The sequence below is a fragment of the Mercenaria mercenaria genome, chromosome 8 (genome assembly GCF_021730395.1).
Source record: "Mercenaria mercenaria strain notata chromosome 8, MADL_Memer_1, whole genome shotgun sequence".
NCBI lineage: Eukaryota > Metazoa > Mollusca > Bivalvia > Venerida > Veneridae > Mercenaria > Mercenaria mercenaria.
In genome coordinates, this window is record NC_069368.1 from 4870439 (window position 1) to 4889315 (window position 18877).

Genomic DNA, 18877 nt, shown 5'->3' on the forward strand with positions numbered 1-18877 from the left:
TCGAGATAGAAGACCGCACACTTACCACATCTGAGCTTCCGTATTCACGACAGCAAACTGAAAACAATCGCGTGGTTGGCTTTCGGTAGTCTTTTCAGAATTAAATGGATCTGAATTCTATTATAGAGCTAGTTTCCCCGATAAGAAAGACAATGTTTCAAATATAGGATATACTAGATAATAAGATTTAACCGAACACTAAAAAAAAAACACATTTAACCTGAATTAAAAATGCTGGGAAACAGGATTGGTATGTTTTCTTTACTCATATGTATATTCCATTATGACCCCATGGAGTATTAATTAGTACTAATTGATTCGAAGATATTAAACATGTTTCGACCATGTATCAACCGATATGAAGCCATATTCTATGTAAAATTGCTTTCGACAGTTGGTGTATGATGTATCAATTAAGTGATCACATACAGGAATTTCAAAGGCTTTACTAGCAAATTAAGAACAGTTCTAAAGTACCACTTGTGCTACATACGAGAATTTCTCTCACTTTGACATCGAAAAGAACTTTTGCCTACTTTGGTTGCTATTAACAATTTGATACATTTTGTGTTGTGATTGCAAATGTCTGTTCTTCTCCGAATAAAATTTAGTTGTTACTCGTACTTGTCTACTGACTAAACAGACGGACTTTAAGCAATATCTTTTAAAAATCAGTGGAGTCTTCTCGACAGTGCGCATTTAAAATATTAGCAAAAACGTACCATTGACCTTTCAGTATAGCGCAACGTATATAATTCATGTCACATCATTTTGTTGCGGAACAAGCCCTTCGCTGGTGTTGGAATAACTTGTTGGCCAATCCATTTAATAATGTTACTGTATAAGTTCTTATTACATTCGTATGTCTTGTGACATTAGCAATAAAATACAATTAAATTACAGCAATATATCCTCTTAAGATATACTTACTGATATATTACACAGTTAAAGTTATATTAAGAATAAGCTTATAGTAATAAAGTTAACATCCGTCAGCGCAAGTTTATCCAGTGATTTCACCTTTCATTTAACGAAAACATGTAAGCAAGGAAAACGAGTTTCAAAATTAAACCTATATAAACGGAAATTGTTTTCATGTATTTACTACAAAAAGTTCTAAAGCATCAGGTGAAGGCTTCTGTTTGTCTAAAAATTGCGCCAGAAACTAAGAAAAGTGTCCTTTTCGTTCTGCTTTTGGGTTTGTTTCCAGGTTAATACAACAATCTTATAACTTCAAATTAGTTTAGATTTTAAAATGTAACCGCATTCTAATGTTAACACTTGGCCTTAACTTAAAGCATGCTAAGTAACAGACATATTGAATGTTCTTTTTATCAGTAAGTACATTTAATTATGAACCCTCCCTTAAATGATAACAAAATTTGACCATACTTTCGGCCATATATCAACAGACATTGAACCCCCACAAATACCATATTCTTGTAAAACTGCTTTCGATAAAACAAATTGGTCTGGACCAAGTCTAGAATATGCCATCAATTTAGTGTTTACGTATAGTCATTTCAAAGGCTATTACGGCAAATTAAAAGAAGGTATGAAGTGCCTCTTGAGCTACACAAGGGACAATACTTCCCCCGCTTTCTCGGCTTTTGTTGCTAATGACAGTGTGGTATATATCATGTTGTTATTCAATGACATTTCTGTTTGAGTGATAGTAACTGATAATTATATTGAGCCACCGTTTAGATAAGGTAAGGACCGTGCCCATTTAATTTGCTAAGTGTTTTATAGTTTCGTTGCCATGATAATATACAGTGGTATTTAATTACACTGAAAGCAAGATATTTATTGAAAAACTGCTCTCAATTAACTTTTTAATATTTTGTCATATCAATTACTTAAATGAATATGCACCATAACGACCGAATATGCTATTGCATACCGAGAACAGAGCGAGAAATCGCGGTATTTGTTTAGCTTGATATACACATATAACCAACCATTGTAGACGTAAACTTTAATACGGTAACTGATTGTTTAAATCCATAATCAGTATCTTTTAATAGCTGTGATACTTTCATCGTATTGTTCTTCTTTGACTACCTAAATATTCAAAGTAACATGTAATGTAAACAACAGTGTTACATATTCACTGGGTGAGATTTATTACATTTTTACATTAAGTCTTTGTCTCGAAGAGACCATTTGTAAAATGTTTCCTTGTAAATTCCTCATTCTCCGGTCTTTTTATGCAAATTATTATTCTTTTTATTCAATATACTCAACATTCAAAATTATTCAAAAGTCATCATCGGTCTTGCTATAAGTTTTTACCGGTACATGCGACCCGGCTGACCTATTATGGATTTTTGCACTACGAGGATCTTTAAAATTAAGTTGATCAGCTTTTCGAAATTCAATAAAACAGTTTCAAAACTCCTTTCTGTTGGGTTAATATTTCTATTAATGAATGATCAAATCATCACAAAATAAACTTGCCTACAATTTATTTTATTTATCCGTGGTGGTATATCCAAATTGTTTCAAAATGAGAGAAGTAGAAAAAGTATAAATATCAAATATCACTCAAACACGTATAGTATAATTATTTTCCTTAAAAGTCCTGAGGCAATAACAAGAAGGCAGTATGCTCCATTGCCAGTTTTTCATTAATAATATCTAAACACTTTTGCCAAATATCATACTCTGCCGCTGTTTTTTCAAAGACGATTTTTGCACAGAAAGTTTTGACATTTCTATGACACCAGGTTATCCAGCGCCATAAGCAGTTATAAACATAAACCGAATGCGATTTCATTGCCGATGGAATCCTTACGGACACGATAAAATGTTTGACCTATTGTAAGACGATCTTTAATCAATTAGTAACAGAAGTAATTAATACAACCAGATTAATAAAACGCATCATTAAAGTTTAATGTTACATTCCGTTCTACAATTTTGAGAACAAAATATCGAGACCGCAGTGTTATATTGAAACGACCTTGCAAATTGATTACAACAATTGCTCTCCTTGTGCCAAACATGTTTGTATGTAATTTTTTTTTTTTTGGTTTTTCTAAGAAAAATGGGCCTAACTGAAAACTGTAACCAAGAAATTTCCATTTTCAATGTACAAAATAGGCCACAGTTCTGACACAATTCTTTCGTTTCCTACTGACTTACTAAAAGGAGACAAACAAGTGCACCAAGTTTCAGCAATATAACTGTTATTTGACCAAGTCCCGACAAAACCTAGTAATCCGAGGAGAAAAGGAGTTTATCCTACCACTAAGCATTCATCAGGCCGTGTAAATTTTCGGTTTATTCAGTCAATAGAGGTTTATACGGTCAATGCAACTGACGGACTACTTTTTCAAGTAGCTGTTGCTCCTGTTCTGATAAAGACTTCTGTTTTCTGAATCTAAACAAGCGTGTTTTTCAATTTTACTAAAGGATCCAATTTCAAAGAAAAAGCTGTATGATATAAAATATAATTGGATACGAATAATAAAACTTCATCATCACAAACAAACTTTATAAGTGTATATTTATTATTTACCCACATGAACATTAATGAGCATTTGAATTGTAAAACAAACAAAGTATTAGAATAAATTGGATCATTCATCGACAAAAATTGAACCAAAACCATATTCTCAGTTAAAGCGCATCAGACAAGACGAATTTGTCTGAGTTGAGCCTGAAAAGTATCCATTAAGCTGTTTCAAAGGCTTTCGTGACAACTGAAGAGCACTTTTGCCACTTCAACTACACAAGGAAATTACTTTTTGACATGAGAAAAAAGCTTTCTAGACTTTTGTTGCTGTCCACAGTTCCATGAATTTTATGTTGTCATTGCTAGACACAAACCGTTCTTAAAATTTAATTAAAATTCGATGTTACTTGGAACATTTTTAGTAGATAGAAAAACAGAGTCGTCTCGATCGTAAATGTCATAAGGGCTTTCAGGATTTTATAATTTGTTAAAGCATTTTCTCGAGTTTCAGTTCTGATACTGAAAGATTGCCTTAACCACTTGAGTTGCTGCTAGTCCAGGTTAACTTAGGGACTACGCTTGTTTATATTTGTAGTTAGTATTTCAAAATATCCCCGGGATCAAGAGTGAGGCTGGATACTCGTTAAATAGATTTAAACATTTCAGTAGCTTTTTACTTTCTATAATTAGTTCCTAGACGTTACCCATGGGTATTTTGTTTCGTTTCGTTTCAATTTTATGGGTTATTCTCTGACAAAGTCTTTGTTCTGTGTTTGTCCACTAATTTATATTGTGCAGTTACATTCGGTATATTCAGTTTTAATTTTGCTTTGTTTTGTTTTGTAAAGAAATGAGTACAATTACATTATAAATGACTTCATAATCACGTAATTGAATAAATAGTCCTGTCCACTGAAATGTGAGACAAAGAAAAACAGAATCTATGGTAATTAATAAGCATTTGAAGTTGCTAAGAATTTAACTTCATTTAAAATGAATTTAAAATCTTTGTTTTCATGGGAGATGTAAAAAATTTGATGTAATTTTTTTCTTTTGAAAAAATAAATATCCTAATTCTTTCAAGTAACGAAGAAAAATCTAGGTTAATTAATAAGCAAGCAATTATAGAAAACATGTTGTTTTTCTCACGAAGTGCACATGAAATGCTCCTGAAACGATTAGTCATGTCCAGTAGATGTCGTATTGCGGTAAAGTGATTGACATAGAGTGTAACTTGATCGAAAATTTATCTATTTACGAGAAATATTTTTATTGCTTATTACTTGTGATTTGTACCAGAATTCATCAATGTTGCTTACGTAAATGATGTATTTGACCAATCTGTATAACCACCGAGACAAATTGTTATTGTCGGACTAAACTGAAAGAGACGGACGCACACACAGCAACCACGTGGTGGCTCGGAAGCTGGCCAGGGTCAAGGCCTTAATTGTGCTGTGCAGACAGAGAATTATGAAATGCTTAAAGACTTACTTGTGCTAGAATGAATTTTGTTAGCTCTGTCAGTTAGAAGTTATACTTTTCGTTACGGAAAATAAACTAGATAGAAAGAAAACAGTTGGTTGCGTTATTTATTCAGCGGATGTATGAGCTCTACGCTAAAGTTTGTCTGTTTACGAAGATCAAATTTAATATATGTATGTTGCGGTCATGTGAAACCTGGTTTTGTCTTTCTTTCCAGTAGGAGAAGTCTTGGTATGATGCTCTAAGACTACCTGCACTATTCTAGAGAGTTTATTTTAACATAATCATATAGTATACGATGACTCATTTGTAAACAAAATGTAACTGAGATTCGTCACAATGTACAACGTTTAAAATTTTCGTTTCAACGACAATGTTACTGCAATACCTCTAAATATTCATCACATTGTTAACAAAATGTTTATTGAAAAATATTCACTTAACTTGCCATAGCTATCGTGTATCATAACTAATAATGATAAATAAGTCATGCATGGTCACAACGGGAGACACTCTTCACGTTAATCACAATAGAGCGGAAAATAAAGACATTTGAATCTACCGATACCAAGACATAGCCATTTATTTAATTACTGAAACAGAAATTACAGTTACATAATTATATCTCGATAGATGTGATGAGTTTTCATATTCTGGCCTCATTACTTAACTAAGCTATTGATTTATATATACCTCCAAAGCGCTATCAACCAATTTACACCACAGTTAGATTATGACTTTTATTGTGTTAAATATACATATTGATATTCAATGGAGTATTAAACTTCATCATTCATCATCACGAGAAATACACTCTAGTACCATTTTATAGCACGAAAGCCGTGTGTTTTCAGCAATCGAAATGCAGAAATAGCATAAGGAAATTACGTAATCTTACGCAAATTGCCGACTGTTATTAGGGGTGCATTATCTTGAAATGTTTACAACCCTTTCAAGAAATGAAAAAAAAAAAAAAAAAAAAAAAAAAAAAAAAAAAAAAAAAACTACACTTGCCTTGCTAATTCTGTGTACTACGGGACTGTAGTTTATTACTTTTTTAATATGAAAAGCTAAACATGATACATATTTAAATATTTTTAATCGATTCATTTCCATCCTTGCAGTTTTCAAAACATACCGCAGATTTATCTGCGTTTTAACATTGGTAGACATCTTTCACAGCATTTATTGTCTGCCAAGCAGTGATATAACCTGTCTTTACAGTATTTGCAGTTTTGACATGGCCAGTAACAAAATCAAATCCATAGAGCATGCTAGTATATTGCATCAATTTTTCTTTATACATGTTTTTCAACTGCTATTAAAAGAAATTGAATCACCGATAGGGCAGTGCTCTATACAGAAAAACATTGACTATGAATTGAGACTAGAACAAAGTACTAAAAAGTAGTTATATACCGGAACTCCCAGAGATTTTATGGCAAATGAAAAGTAATTCAGAAGAGTCTCTTGAGGTACAGAGAGCAAATTATTTCATTTTGAGATGAGATAAAAATAGAATTTTGTTGTTGACGGCATAAAGTATGTCTCTGAATATTAAAACATTACACTTTCTGACACCTATTTACTGAATAGAGTTCCTTTTAGTAACAATACAATTGTGTATTTCTTAGTTCTTAATTAATATTCTATTATTTTTTTCTAAAATAGCACTGAAACATGGCAACGTAGACAGGATAGTTTAGTTTAACGAACGTAATTCATTTAAACCAACGGATTTTAACATAGGTCATTCGGATATTAATTCATTAACTACAATCATTATCATATCTAGTTAACAAATTATTTATTCTGCAAATAACCATTAGAATGATATATATTCGGAAATAATTTAATTTACTGTTGTCAGTAAATAGCCTTTAAATTTGTATAACAATGATAAGGGAACTTTGTTCTTTATCAAAATGTCATCATTAACGGCTTGCAATATTTTATCATGTTATCATTTGAGCCGTGCCATGGGAAAACCAACATAGTGGGTGTGCGACCAGCATGGATCCAGACCAGCCTGCGCATTCGCGCAGTCTGGTCAGGATCCATGCTGTTCGCTAACAGTTTCTACAATTCCAATAGGCTTTAAAAGCGAACAGCATGGAGCCTGACCAGACTGCGCGGATGCGCAGGCTGGTCTGGATCCATGCTGGTCGCACACCCACTATGTTGGTTTTCCCATGGCACGGCTCATTTGTAGTTACTGTATTGAATATAATGTAACGTCATCACCAGATAATGTTATCAGAACGGAAGGATGTTATTAACTTAATATAATATTGTTAGTTGCATTTTTATCATCATGTCGTATTTTATGGGCATTTGCAGCAGAAATAACATTATGTTCATAATATATATATTCAAGCCTTAATGAATTACATTCAACAGAACATAAAAGTCTTTCTATTTAACGTTTTGTCTAGATATTGAAGACTTCTAACCTATCAGTGAATACTTCCATAATATGACTGAATTTCTTAGGAAAAAAAAGAGTAAATTATTCAATATATCATACAAATTGTCAATTGTTAGAATTCAATACAACGCTTTTGATGTCATAGGTTTACAAATCGTAAAGTCACGTGTATTGCATTTAAATGTTTCTATTTCTAGGATTTGATTTAAATGTACTTTATTCATATCATATTGATAAAAAGAAATACGAAATTAAAAATTGACTAACACTCGCAAAAAATATAACTGAAATGAAATGACTCACGTTTTACTTTAAATATCCAGGACAATGGTCAACATATTCCATATAACAGAAGATAAACTTCCTTCACATTTTCAAACGATCAAAATACTGAACAAAATAATTTTATGCTATCTACGGCCGCGTGAAATATGAAACAAATTGATCCAAACACTATTGTAAAATATCATGTCCTGTCGCCGACTTCCAAGCTGATGTTCATTTGACATTTATATGACATCGATCTATCATCTATTAACAGCTGTATACTATATCTCAAATCTTATCTGGTGGTCAAGTCTTTTCAGCGCCTTGGGCCAGGTCAAGACGATCGTTAATCATTCTTTGTTTAATGTTCTTAATTGATATATATCTTAAACCGTTGTTGATCAATTTATGTTAAAGGTCTTGATCGTCAATCGAAATATATTTTAAGTCGTGGTTAATCAATTTATGTTAAAGGTCGTGATCGTCAATCAATATGTTTAAGGTCGTGATCGTCAATCAATATTTTTAATGTCGTGATTAGCAATCGATAATTCCTACATCAGTTAGAATTAAACCTCTTTTTCTTTAACACTAATACTTATCCAATGATTTGTAATGTCCGGATGTCATAGCTGACATCGTAAAATGAAAAAAAAAAAAAAAGAATTAAAAATAATAACTCCTCAAAAAGTCTCGGTGAAATGGTAAACTATACTCTTTTTCTACTAAACATAGAATGGGGGTTTTAACTCTGTCGTTATACCATCTTTAATTACAGATTTGTGTTGCAAGATTTGCTCTTAAACAAGTGGTACAACTTTTATTACAGAGAACAGAAAGTGGTTTTGCTGCTTATGGGCATATACCAATATTGGTATTAGCGCGATTATGAAATATTTATACATTATACATATTACTTTCACTTATGAAACATACGTTGACTGTTTCCTTTTACCACGTTTATATTCAATTAGCTCCCCCGTGGTGAATTTATTAGCTTTGATTAATATTCAGATTAACTGCATCACTGCTTATATAAATTTCCGATCCATAGTTTGTGCGATTGACCGATCTACAGTTCAATACAAGTTCCCTTGTTAAAGTTAAAAATTACGAACAGTATCTTTTGACTACTGACAGGCTTGACGTTCAATAAGTGTTTAATATAGCATTTGTCAAACCAAACGTTAATGCGAGTTGAAGCCTCAGTTGGTCGCCCCTTAGTTCGTTTTATGATAGCCTGATCTGAGTTTTAACAGTTAACTGGCAAAAGATCCTGTAGGAGCTTTGTCCCTGCTTTAAAGGGAAAATAACAGTGCACACATTCTTTTGTAACATAGCATAAATACTGCAAGTTTCCAAGTCATCATTTGGAGAAAGAAAAATATTATTGAACGTGATGGGAATGAAATAAACAACTTACATTTCACGTTAAATATCCAAACAAAAACATCCAAGTACTCGTAACAATATATTCTCTTTTAATATCACTTAGGCAAGAAAAGAAACACGTGTTCATTTGTAAAATTTAACTTTAGTAAATATCATGTCCTGACGCTTAATTCCTGGGTGATTTCGTGACACTTGCATGGCACCAAATTATCTTATTATAATATATATTACAGACATTGCCTCAAGGATACGCACAGAATCCAATAGCGGTCAACATCTTTTCATTGTCACTGAAATTCCTCAAGGGCGATATAACATGCCTGACCCCATGTAAAATGATAATTAAACAATTAGCAGATGATTAATACATTGGTTTGAATCAAGCTACCATTTAATATGAACCGCGCCATGAGAAATCCAACATCCGCGTAGTCTGGTCAGGATCCATGCTGCTATTGGAATTAGAGATACTGTTAGTGAATAGCATGGATCCTGACAAGACTGCGCGGATGCTGTCACAAAGCCACTATGTTGGTTTTCTCATGGCACGGCTCAATTATGATCTTCGTATTATTTATTAATTTCCCCTAAACCTAAAAAACAAACAAACGTTTCAACAGATCTGTGCTAACTAAAATATGTTATTGAAGATTAAGATATTGGATAAATATGATTAGGGCGACTTTTGTCAAAATCATGATGCTTTTAAAACTTATAACAATGAAAAAAGTAAATCTGTTCTAATATCCGAAAGAAAAAGAACGCGAGTAAAGAGAAAATGAAAATATAAAAATATGCGACGTAATCTGATAAAGAAGTATATAAGAGGTGTCATGTTTTTATAGCTTACAAGGTTTACAAATGATATATATACATTGTTAATAAGGTTTTCATGTCGGGTACTCAGAGTTGCCTTTCAAAAGGTTGTGTTACATTTATCTTAAAGTCATGAACGATTTAGGAATATTATTCGGCTTGTAAATGTGTGCACCTGAGTGTATCGTTCAGTCTGCAAGACCAGAGTTATGGCCCTTAATTGTCAAAAATATGCATTAAGGGTATAAAGGTTTGTACCGCATGTATCTCAAAATGTACTTGACTTAGAGTCATAAAACATTAGAGGATCGTTATACAGCATGGTAAGTGTGCACCTAGAATTCACCCAGACATGATCAGACAGGAAGTGGAGGTACCACTAGCTATTTGGTCCTGTTGGGTTTCCACTGTGAATGTTTTAATTTGTATTGAAATCTATGGAACCGTCAGCAAGCTTATTCGGACATGGTAGAAAAATGGGATATTCATTTAATACCTAGAAGGATATTAAGTAGCCCCGCAAGAATAGCGTTTCATCATCCATTATCAATAAAAACTGAATCTCCGATAGGTTCGAAAATATAAATTTGCCAGACATGCGAATGGAACAAAATATCAACAAAGTTTTTATGTACCGGAATTCACATACTAGCTTTTATAGCAAATTAAGCGTAATTAATGGGTGCCTCTTTGGCTGCATACAGCAAATTACTTCACTTTGACACGAGAAGAAATAATGCACTTTTGTAATTGACCGTTCAAGCAATTTATGTTGTCACTGCTTGATTTAACCGCTCGTGACTTTAACATAATTATGTCATTCGAACATAAATTCTTAAACTACAATTTATATCATATCCAGTTTATTAATTTCAAATAAAAACAAAATATTTATTCTACAAATAATAGCTATAATACCTACACAAAATATTCATTTAACTGTTGTCAAAGCAATCATCATACAAGTTAATTAATGTAAATGGCCATTAATGTTTTTGTTACAATGATACGGGATCATTGATAAAACTCTCCCTTTATCAAATTGTCATTGCTAACAGCTTGTTATCATTAATGACTGTTAGAACCAGATAATGTTAATGCACACTGTACAGTTACAAAAGAAAATAGCGATGTGTGTATAGGATAGACAACGAGTGCCGTTGTCTACGGGATATATACAACGAGCGAAGCGAGTTGTATATATCCCGGTAACAACGGCACGAGTTGTCTATCCGACTTAGACCACGTGACATAAAAACACTGTCCCATGCGTTCTATAGAAATTAGGATTTACGTGTTTTTATAAGAGTGATTTCATCTTTGTACCGTTAGCGCTTTTTTGTCAGTAGGGCATGTGAAAGAATGCAGGTTACTTTTTATAAATTCAGTTTTACTCAAATACCGGATTTATTAAAATTTGACGTTCACTAAGACTTTGAGTCATTTGCATTCGCAAATTTGCTAAACAGTTAAATATGGATTTCTCAAAAATACTCGAAATTGAACTACTGAACAATTAGTTTTTGTGAGGAGTTTGCATGTTGACGAAATACGATGACAGATACGTTGATTCAAGAAGATAGCCAGGTTCCGAAACTACAAGAAAGGCTGACAGCAAATCGGGGGTAAACATGTTGGATAAAAAATACTGCTTCTGACGTAATCTGGTATTTTAAGTATGGACTAGTGCTTACTGGTAATATACATAATCACATACAAATTATCAGATTCTATTAGAGATCACTTTTTAACAATTGGTATAAAGTGACAAAATAACTATGGTTATATTCATTTTTGTTCTTATACAAACAGGAACCAGTGTCGGTGTTTATTTATTTATTTATTTTGTTTATCGGAATATAGTTAGTGCGTAGATGCTCGTAGGACTACGAACACTTTTAGCTATATCGTGCCTTTCTTGTTTCGACTTTCTAGAAACAGGGCCCAGCTGTTCGAAACTTTAACGGGATGTTAGTTTGGTTTAGTTTAGTTTAGTTTATACAAATTTGTTTTAGCTCGATTGTGATGAAAGCTTCACGCTTATTGTAACCGCTCTCGAGTCCGTTTCCTGGGAAAAACAGTACTGGTGCCATATGAGAAGTCATGGTCGTGACCCCAATGGTGCTCGAACCCACGATCCCTGCAGTAAGCTGTTAAACTAACCGCCTGTTAAATTTCTATTCAAGATATTAGTCTTGGTGGGTGGGAAACACTAGTATGATGTTTTAATTTTACTGTAAAGATGATTTGAGCCGTGCCATGAGAAAACCAACATAGTGGGTTTGACACCAACATGGATCCAGACCAGCCTGCACATCCGCGCAGTCTGGTCAGGATTCATGCTGTTCGCTTTCAAAGCCTATTGGAATTAGAGAAACTGTTAGCGAACAGCATGGATCCTGACCAGACTGCGCGGATGCACAGGCTGGTCTGGATCCATGCTGGTCGCAAACCCACTATGTTGGTTTTCTCATGGCACGGCTCAATTAGTGTTTACAATACTGAACAAGTACATTTGTTTTTTCTAAGTTTTCGAAACTGTCGAAATATACTAATAAAAGTTAATCGATGTTAGCTCAGTCGCTTGTTAAAGTTTCGAACAACTGGATCCAGTTGTTTGCAAATGTAAGGATCGTGCTGACATGTCTGTTTTATAATTATAAGTGAACATAAAAAGTAACAACTGTTGGAAACGTTTCAGTGAATGTGTAAATTACGTCTTTACCCAGTTGGTTCTACATTACAAATGTGGTGTTTCTTGTAAATCAATTTGATTTTTATATGTATAGTTATTCCAGTCTTGTATTTCAGTCATGTGAACCCTTTTACTGATATCCAATTACAAGGGGTCGTTTTTACGATATTAATATTTAAACGTTATCAACTGAATTTACCTCAAAGTCAATCTTATTTTTTATCCCATTGATAACTGGTGAGAACATTGCAAGGTCATTAAACTCCGGCGTTAGCCTGTATTGTTAGATGGTAAATTGACACGAAATTCACGCGTTTTTGCCCAAGTTTCCCCCGATATATATACAACGCTACTGTTGTATATGAAATATAGACGGGTACAAGTCTGCTTTGCGATTGGCTATTTACGGATTATCGTGGTCTAAGTTATGTTAGGAAGTTATATAAAAATCTTTATCATCACTGGGCAATTAAAAGGCATTTTACAAAATGCGGTGTTGCCCTTCAGGGACCAATACGGATATATAATTAAGACTTTTGCGGATCCACACACAATAGAGTATGAATCAAAGTTGTACTGAATGAACATATTAAATAGTTCTTTAAATCAACACTTTGCGTAGATTTGAAATCAGACAGATATATTTGCGGTTTATATTTCAACAATATGGCTTGTTTTTCATGATAAAAGAGTAAATTATTTAAACGTATTATGCCACAATTATATCATGCAAAGTTAAAACATTAAACTTTAACACAAAGTTGTTTATGTCATATATTTATTTCAAATCGTAAAGTCACATAATATACCTGCTTCTATGCTTCAAATGAAAGTTATCCATGGATGAAGTAATACACAAATAACGTTGTTTGGTATCAGTCTTTTATATAAAACCTGTGCGAATAAAAGAAGACTTACGTTTTACGTTTAAGTTAAATATCCGTGCAAATAATCAAAATTTTCCTTATTCCAGCAGAATATCTCGTGTTACATTTCCGAACATCGAAACACTGATATAACATATGTCCGTGTGAAATATTAAAGATTTTCCAGATGAAACTGTTAAAAACCATATACAATATGTGACGTTACAGATGTTGTTCAGGTAAATAAATTGACACTTTTATGACATCGAGCTATCATCTATAAAATATCTTATACTAAATATCAAGGGATACCAGCTGAATCTTATCGCGTGGTCAAACCACTTCATTGCCGCGACCTAGTTTAGAACTATCTTTGATTAATTCATTAATTTAAATCGTTCATACATCAATTAGAATTAAATCTCTACTTCCTTTAAAAATTTAATCTGACATTTTGTTTCTATAAAATGAAGAATACCATCTTTATCAGTTTATATAAGTTATCATTTACTAAAACCAACTATTTTTCTTGTTGGGTTCTACGTCACACCGACATAATTATAATATCATATGGTGACTTTATGGAGAAGACCCCATGTGATCCTCCTTGCATTATGTTAGACAAGGTCGGGCCCCTTGGTAGAACCATCGACATTCCATATGCCAGCTAGATGACATCCTCAGTTGAAAGCATTCTATGTCGTAAACGAGGTTTTGTACTGAACATGCAATAGAGTACAAATTAACTGGCACAGGATTGAAGCTGATAAAACTACAATGAAAATGTTTCCTTAATAGGAAGGGAATATTTGTTTTCCTCTTTATCAATAATATATATGTTGAAGTTATCAGACCGGATACATTATTTAAAATATTCTTTTGTTGTGTTATTTTACAGATTTTGTGAAATTATGGGTCTTACAGTTTACTCGTGGAACTAAAACTCAAAGTGAGATGACATTCAATAAATTATCATATTTCATAGAGCTGTTCCTATTGTCTCTTATCTGTCATTAGTTGTTGATGCACGATTTTGTTTCCTTTTAAGTGAAGCTATTTCCGTATCGTTCCATAAGTAATTAACGGGCTGTTAATTTTCTAAAACAAAATGCTACCATTCAAGATAAAATCTCAACATTCAGTATGCTGTCTTATCATTTATTAACGTTTGGCTTCAAAGGAACTTAAAAATATGACACATATAGCATTTGTACTATTATTCATTAAATATTATCATCTCTCTTGTTGAAATTTAAGGGAACATCGCAAGTGATTGGTATGGGAACAACCCCCATTGCAGTGAACATTTTAAGAAAAAAAAGACATTTTAGTATATATTTTCTCGCTATTAACTATTCAAAATTCTAATATGCTTGTTTCTGTTAAAACACGCTTACGCTGGAATGACGTCAATGTTTTTGTTTCGACCAACAAAGAGCGCTACTATCTTTTATCTACTGTTTTAGATTATGAGCATATTAGAATCGAAATAATTTATAGCAAAAGAGTGTTTTAACACTATACACTCGGACGGTAGTACGTCGTACAAGTAATTTCACTCATGCTGCGTCCTCGTGAAATTATTACGCCCGACGTATAACCACCTATCGTTCATAAATAGTGTTAAAACACTCTTTTGCTATAAATTATTTCTTAAGTACAACACCATATATCAATAACAATTACTTACTTTGGTGAACATTTGATTGGAACTGCATAAGTTATTAAGCAGGCACTGCCACCTCTCTCACTTTTTAATGATTTAAGGGTTATAACTCCAGAGTAGCTGGGAATATTTTAAGACACCGCCTGCATCCTCTTTGATGCAGGTTTACGCAAAATCTAAATAAAATTACAAAGCTTTAATTGTCCTGGATAAAAGTGGGCTCGGACACGGAACGGCCGAGAAACGGTTTTATGGTATAACTTTCATAAAAGAAATGTATTTTAAGTTTTAATTATATGACTGTGAAGGTTCCACTTTTCTCTATTTTACAGTGTCAAATCTAAAGCAAAACTGTAAAGTTAACAATAACTCTTCAATGTATTGAACACTTTGTCCCGGGAAACATGTTTCATGCATTTTCGTTCAAACTATCAATTAGCCTTGATTCAAACAAAATACTCAAGAGAGTGGAATCCTTGCTTGTACCATGCTCCAAAAAGATCTGTTTCGTCAGAAGTGGGCCTAAAATATCTGTCAAGTGGAGAATTGTTTTCAGAAGACGAACGGGTTCATAAAATCTTTTTAGAATATTTACGAAAGCATTTATTGCAAACTAAAAATAAATCCGCAATTATGAATTGGATAGAAAAAGAATCTCTGTATCGGTCACCAAGAACAACTTTATGACCGTACTTTTCCCGTACCCGCTATATTCATAAACTTTGTTAGAAATTTCATTTACATTTTGTTTTCAATTATGTTGTTGTTTAATTAACGCTTTTCGTCTCATCAACGAGATTTACTCAATTCGTTTTATTAGCCAAAGTGCATGTCACAAATAAGTTCAGTAAATTAGATATTATCCAGTATCTTCAATAACGAAAAATGATCAGAAAAAATAAGAACAAAGCACATCCACGTTCAAAGATGACAACCCCCTAATACTGAAACACTATAGAAGTACGTGCATAGAGAAGCATATCATGAAAACATGCGCAAACTGACGAAGTGAACCATACACACGACAAGGACAAAATGAGTAAAGAATCAAGATGGACTTCTCGCAACAGTCAGCAACATTTACACTGGGTGAGAGTAAATGGTGTGCCAGTCCACTCTTTTAATCCCCGCAAAGTTCCAATTAGTTACAATATAATGAAAATAAAGTATTTTCTGAGATGTGTGCAGCAAATCGTCATGTTCGTATTACAAAACATTAAAATCATCTATACAGTTGCAGCAAAATTAAATATCTATGTTTTAACAATACAAACAAACCAATAAATATAAGATAAATAATAAAGTAAAACTTAAAGAAATTGGCTTACTATTTACTTAAAATACCAATGTTAATCTTATACTTTATCATCATCGCATAAATATGCCTTTTTTTAAACAACTTAATCCATGTACACATTCATGACAGTGTCAAATATGATTTTTTTTCAGTAGCTTAAGAGTTACATAGCGCTGCTTTATACTAACTAAATAGCCAAAGAAAATATTCAGTTTACTGTTGTCAATGCAACCATCGTGCAAGTTAATTAAAGTAAATTGCCATTAATGTTTTTGTTACATTGAGAAGGGATCTTCCATTGATAAAATTCTCCCTTTATCAAATTGTCAACGCTAACAGCTTGCAGTATGTTATCATTAATGATTTTATATTGTGAACTGTTACATTCAGATAATGTTAGTGCACACTGTACAGTTACAAAAGAAAAGTGCGATGTGTATTATGTTAAAGTTATATAAAAGATATTTATCATCACTGGGCAATTTAAAGGCATTTTACAAAATGCGGTGTTGCCCTCCAGAGACCATTACGAATTTATGATTCATACTTTTACGTATCCACACACAATAGAGTATGAATCAAAGTTTTACTGAATGAACATATTGAATAGTTCTTTAAATCAACACTTTGAGTAGATACGGAATCAGAAAGATATATTTGCGGTCTATATTTCAACAATATGGCTTGATTTTCATGGAAAAGTGTCAATTATTTAAACGTATTATGCCACAATATATCAAAGTTAAAACATTAAACTTTAACACAAAGTTGTTTATGCCATATATTTATTTCAAATCGTAAAGTCACATAATATACCTGCTTCTATGCTTCGAATGAAATTTGTCCATTATAACATAACACAAAATTTAATGACGTTGTTTGGTATCAGTCTTTTATATAAAATAGAAAAAGTGGAAACTCCACAGATCGTTCAACACGACAAAAACGAAAATGTTGCAGGCTCGGTTTGATTGAGCCTGTTCATGAACGGTAGTGGAAATGAAGTGGAACCTGTACGAATAAAAGAAGACTTACGTTTTACTTTCATGTTAAATATCCATGCCAATGATCAAAATTTTCCTTATTCCAGCAGAATAACTCATGTTCTCGAACGTCGAAACACTGATATAACATATGTCCGTGTGAAATATTAAAGATTTCCAGATGAAACTGTTAAAAACCATATACAATATGTGACTTCACAGATGTTGTTCAGGTAAATAAGTTGACACTTTTATTGCATGGAGCTATCATCTGTTAAAAGCCTAATATTAAATATCAAGGGATAACTGCTGAATCTTATCGAGTGGTCAAACCATTTCATTGCCACGACCTAGTTTAGGACTATCTTTGATCAATGCATGAATTAAAGTCATTCATACTTCAATTAGAATTAAACCTCTACTTTCTTTTAGAATTTTATCTGATATTTTTCTACAAAGTGAAGAATACCATGTCTATCAGTTTATGTAAGTTATCGTTTGCTAAAACCAACTATTTTTATTGTTGGGTTCTACGTCACACCGACATAATTATAATATCATATGGTGACTTTATGGAGAAGACCCCATGTGATCCTCCTGGCATTATTTTGACATGGGCGGCCCCTTGGTAGAACCACCGACATTCCATAAGCCATCTAGATGTCATCCTCACTTGAAAGCATTCTATGCCGTAAGCGAAGTTTCGAAATGAACATGCAACAATATAAATTAACATGCACATGATTGAAGCTGATAAAACTGCAATAAAAATAGTTCCGTAATAGGAGGGAAATAGTCGTTTTCCTCTTTATCAAGAATACGTATGTTGAAGTTGTCTGACCTGATACATTATGTGTCAGCTTTATCTTACCTTACAGATTTTACGAAATGAAAGAACTCAAAGTGTGATGATATTCAATAATTTATCATACTTTGTAGAACTTTTCCTATTGTCTCTTATTCTATTATCTGTCATTAATTGTTGATGCGCATTTTCGTGAAGCAATTTCCGTATCGTCCTTGAAGTAATCAATGTGGTGTGCTGTTCATTTATAAATGAAATTCTACCATTCAAGACCAACCATTCAAGACCAAATCTAAATATTCAGTATGCTACCTTATTATTTATTTATTAACGTTTTACTTCAAGGGAAATGACAATTATAACACATATAGCATATGTACTATTTGTAATTCACCTTTGTCAACTCTCTTGTTTAAATTTAAGGGGATATCGCAAGTGAATGTTTTTGGAACAACTCACATTGCAGTAAAAAATTTTAAGAAAAATAAGGCACTTTAGTATATATTTTCTCGCTATCAGCTATTCAAAAGTATACCACCATATATCCATAACAGAATGAGCAAGAGTGTAGAACTGTCACAACGAACTGATTTGAACTTTTAAGATACTCTAACTAGTGAGCAGACTAACGTTAGTTGTAGATTTTCTAAATTTCGACTAATTCAATGGTCATAAATTCAGAGCAACAAACACTCTACGACTGTTTATCACCTTTGT

The 18877-nt window shown here is 32.8% G+C and overlaps 1 protein-coding gene across 7 annotated transcripts in view; it reads right to left on the reverse strand.

Moving 5' to 3' along the window:
• The window catches only part of LOC123523153 (neurotensin receptor type 1-like), a 328743-nt gene that overhangs the window by 37035 nt on the left and 272831 nt on the right, over positions 1 to 18877 (reverse strand). The window contains exon 1 of one of the 7 annotated variants that reach the window (XM_045300825.2): positions 7677 to 7698. The exons of the other annotated variants lie outside the window; for them this stretch is intronic. The gene's annotated coding sequence lies outside the window, so the exon portion shown is untranslated. Of the gene's footprint in view, positions 1 to 7676; positions 7699 to 18877 lie in introns of those variants that run through there. 7 annotated transcript variants of the gene reach the window in all.